The sequence below is a fragment of the Populus euphratica genome, unplaced genomic scaffold (genome assembly GCF_000495115.2).
Source record: "Populus euphratica unplaced genomic scaffold, PopEup_1.0 scaffold4.1, whole genome shotgun sequence".
Lineage (NCBI taxonomy): Eukaryota > Viridiplantae > Streptophyta > Magnoliopsida > Malpighiales > Salicaceae > Populus > Populus euphratica.
The window spans coordinates 61,011-66,024 of NW_011499859.1; positions in this window are offsets into that span (position 1 = coordinate 61,011).

Genomic DNA, 5,014 nt, shown 5'->3' on the forward strand with positions numbered 1-5,014 from the left:
TAATTAGATTATATCTATTTTTAAATACGGTTTTGTAGACTAACAAAAACTTTGACAAGAATAATTATCAATTATGCTTAATTTGTTCAACTTCTATCCTATGAATATTATAACTACGTACTATTCTGCTCTTGTCATCAAAGATTTATATTCTAAGATTTTTTTAAGAAGAAGTTTGAAAGATTCCGGCCTACAGAAAAGGAAGGAGAGGGTGAGATTCTGCAGGCAATAATATTCAAGAGATTTGACAGAGCAATAATTTTAGAAAATCAACCGCCATAGCGTTCGGCTTCAATTTCACAAGCTCTTGTTCTCCCAAAAACAAGAAAAGAGGATATTTCAAAGATTAATCCGCAGGTAAGATGGGGTTTTGACTTCCCATGTGTCATTCCATGCTACAGTATTTTTGAAAGTGACACCATGGCTTCTCACTCAATGCATGAGATGATATTAATTTTACGTCAGAGGAACAAGAACATTCCCCTTTCAGAACCATCAACATTTTAATTTATGGTCTCCCAGTCACTCGGTATTTATTTTTTGGTCATAGGAAACTAGGTATTCAGAGCAAAAAAAAGAAAAGAAATCAAGTATAATTTGATTTATGATCTTGATGGCACATGCCTCTCGAATGTATATATTTCCTTGATCAAGCTCTTTCGGCTCAATATCCTTCCATTCTAGTTGGATGAGTAATACATTATTTAAAAATATCCAACTGCTATTTTCGTGTAATAGAAAATAGTTTAAAAAAATGCTATTTGTCAAATCATCTGGGGGGACCTGATCCAAAAAATATGTAATTGATAAATATATGCTTCCAATGAGGCGCAAATTCAAACGTTAATTTTATATCATTTAACATTTCTATTTCAGTTTGGTCCTCCTGTCATTTTCTGATAACCCACAAATAGTAAAAAGATAAAAAGAATCCTATAACATTTGGTATGATTTAAGAAATAAAAAAATTAATCCCCAAAAACTTACAACCCGTATCTCAATAATTTGTTTTTGATTTGGTCCCTAAAGGTTTAAGAATATTTAATGAAGTCCTTAATTCATATCGCTAGTGGGTTATGTTCGAGAGTGTGCATTTTCTTCAGTAAAGAAGTAGCTCGTTTATCTGGAATTTGTTTTTAACAAATAAAAATTATAATAATTTGAGATGGAAGGACTCAATTGACAATATCTAAACAATTAGAGTCTTAATTGGCAAGAAAATTATGAATTAATTGAGCTTCACTGTAATAATGTATTTGAAGTTTGCCCTTTCATTCTATCATTATTCTTTCCGGGCACCAACTGGCATTTCCTTTTGGGGCACAAGGCCACAACAAACTTAGTTGATTGCTTGTTAGTGCCTTGTTCTCATGTCACTTTGTGATGTTAGCTTCAAGGGAACGAAAGCCTCGCCCGCCAACCAGCATAAATTAACTCTCTAATGATTTCTTTAACAACAGTTTTTGCTCACTCATTTATTTATAAAATATACTTGATGGGTACTTTTCAAAACTTTATGAATTAATAGTTTGTTTGGTGTTGTGTTTTTAAAAAGTTTTTTTATTTGAAAATTTTTTTAAATTTTTTTTTATCTTTTATATTAACAAATCAAAAGGTTATAAATTAAAAAAGTATAATTTGATATATGTTTTAAACAAATGCATTTTTAAAAGATAACTAAAAACGTAAGCAACCGAAATTCCAAATAAGGCAACCAACAATATCCGATTTAATATTAATTATCAATAATGTGATCATATTTTCTATGTAATTAATCCACCTCTGGATCGAATAAGGTCTCGTCATAATTCCATTGAAGAACTGTAAATGATAACGTGGAGAATATGCATATGAAATCGCCAATTAAGCTGACATCTTCTAGACTTGAGTTTATCTTGTATTTTGAACCCTGATGGGAAGCTGTGTTTCAACAACTTTGTCTCGTAGTGAATGAGGAATCTGCATAGTAATACAAAAAAGAGAGAAAAAAAATTGTCATGGGTAAAAGTTTTCTGCCCTAGAATGTGGAATATAATGAAGTCCAGCATAGTCATGTCGCAGCAATCCAAAATGTTGACCTAACCAAGAGGGGGGAGGGAGATGGAATAGTGTCAACTGCTTAATTTGGCATCATTAATCAAGACGATGACAACACACTTGCCGTTTGAGTGCAGAACTCCATTGATAAGGACTGGTTATTAGATTCTTTGTCATTTTGGAAACGAAACTCATGTAATCTGATTAGCTTCTCTCTATGGTCTTATCCATGTTCATGTCTTTTCCAGCCTACGCATACGTTTTATTTATTTATTTATCAGTCTTTAGAATAATGATGCATTTGGCTTTGGATTCTGAAGTTAAGATTAAAATCCCAGTTTTAGCGGTGCTTGTTTTGTAAGAGCACCAACGGGCAAGCCCATTGGTTGTCTGGATAAAGATTATCTGCACACATTACATGCAAACATATTATGTCTCTCTTGCATCTTGATAGACATAAAGTTGATCGCTTGGGTAATAAAGAAGTCTCCAAAAACAAAAACAAAAAATTGTGGACTTGGAAACCTAAGAAAAGAAATTCATGAGTTTCTCAAATGAACATTCAAGAAGAAGGATCAGCCGCAAACGACTTTATAATTCAAATAACGCTATTTTTCTATCTCTAAAAAAAAATTTGAGTTCGAATCTCTATTTTACAAGTGAAAAAAAAGAAAAGAAGAATGAGGATGAGCCAACCATAAGAGCTTGTAGTTCAGCTCGTTAAACCATCAAGGGGGGGAGGGGTTGATAGCTCCATCAATTGATTGTGCGAGTGTTAAACAATAGTACTCTTAATAACCTTTGATTGATAGCTGCCCTATCATAAAAGAAGAAGGAAGAAAGAAGGATTTAAATTAGAGGAAAAAAATCTGTTTACATTCAATTTTGAAAACTAAATTATTGGCCCCTTTATGTTAAGAATCAGATTTGATTTTTTTAATGCAAATAACCTAAGAATGCGGATTCAAAAAAAAATTAAAATGATAATATATTAAATAAATCTATATTAATTTTGATTAATTTGTCAAACCCTCTAATCAGGTCTTAAAATTATGATAACACATTAAAAAGTAAATCATAACCAATTAATCATACATGGATTGAAATGAAACATTATACGAAGACTAATTCATTATATATTTAAAAATATATTAAAACAATAATATAATGGATCAAACTTCATTTTGTAACTTGACCCGTGAAACCTATGATCTAGATCATGAACTCCATGATATTAGATAAAAAAAAAATTAATTTATTCTTTATTTGAATATATGTTACACAATAGATATTTTTTAAAAAAATAATTAAAATAAAATAAAATATATTGGATAGACCATATTTTATGGTTTAATCCGTCAAACATGCAACCCAGATTATGGATCTTATTGAGTCTAAAAATCTTATTGAGTCTAATAATTTTAGTTTTTAAAATTTATTATTTAGCTGGATATATATTGTAACCAAAAAAATTAAAAAATAATAATTAAAGAATGTAATTAGAAGGAAAAAAAAAAGCACTCTTATGAGCCTTAAAAAGAGAGACTTGGACCACGCCCTAGGCCCTTTTAATTTATATCTTTTTGTAAGGGGTAGAAAGTCTATCATCCATCCCTAATTTTTCTTTAAAAAAAATAAAATAGATATTATGTCGTCTATTTTTACACATATTAGTGGCAAAAAAATCATGGGTTGTTCGTCTTGGTCAAAAATTGATTTACAGTCTATTTTTACTTTAAAACACCTAAATAACATAAAAAACTAATTTACCAAGTTAAAAAACTCAAAAAAATAACCCAATAACACAATCAAACCAAGTAAAATTTTTCTTTCTCGGCTTTGATATGTTATTTTGAGGTAATATTGAGATTCAAAACAACCATTATCAAACTTCTCATGTCAAATAAAACTTGTAGACGCTAAAACTGACTTTTTTAGTATTTGGAATCAATGTCAGATAACCCTATCCTCTCGTAAAAATCTAACAACTTTCTATTTCAAAACAACCATTATCAAACTTCTCATGTTAAATAAAACTTGTAGATGCTAAAACTAACTTTTTTAGTATTTGGAATCAATATCAGATAACCCTATTCTCTCGTAAAAATCTAACAACTTTCTATCTACTCTTTCAAACCTAAAAAGCAAAAAATAAAAAAGATAACTTTTTGGATCAAAATTAAATTTTAAAGAATAATGTAAAGGTTAAAAAAAGAAAGTGAAAGGATAAAAATGAATTTTTTTAATCAAAATTTATGAAATTTCTTAGTATTTTACACTTTTATCTACTACTTTTTTAATTTGCTCCAAGCTTAATAAGTTTTGACAAATTATACTTTAATTTGTGTACATAAAGATGCAATAAAAGAATTTGAGGACAGAATAAGAAAGTGATGTGCTAGCTGTTTTTTTAGTATATGTTATAATTATAATTATAATTGTCTAAAGTCCAGCTGGGAGCAGGCAGTTTGCTTGAGAACAGAAGAACATGTGGCGTCATTGTAGTAAAGAGACACGTATGACCCAAATTTAATACAGATGGCGTGCCCGATGATGATGGATTAGTGATGTTAGATGCTAATGACAGCTTAGTAAATTTAAAAAGACTTTACCGAACAAACAGTCCACAAGATTATATTATAAATATTTCACTGTTTTGTATTTGAAAGATAATTTAAAATATTATTGATTCTAGGATATTTGTTTTTTTTAATTATTATATAGGATAAATTCTGAAAATTGTCATGATTAACATTTTACTCTCTGGTAGGCAATTCTTTATTTCTTGTAGGACATGAATTAATTCTTTGCAAGTTTTCAATAATTTATATTTTTTTTGTAATTTATTTACATCTTTATATGTTATGTTTTTATTGCTTTATATTCATTTTACTTTTTTTATTTATTTATGATGGATGCAAATAAAATAAATAAACCTCTTTTATAAACTAAAAATCTTTTAAAATAAACCCAAAAA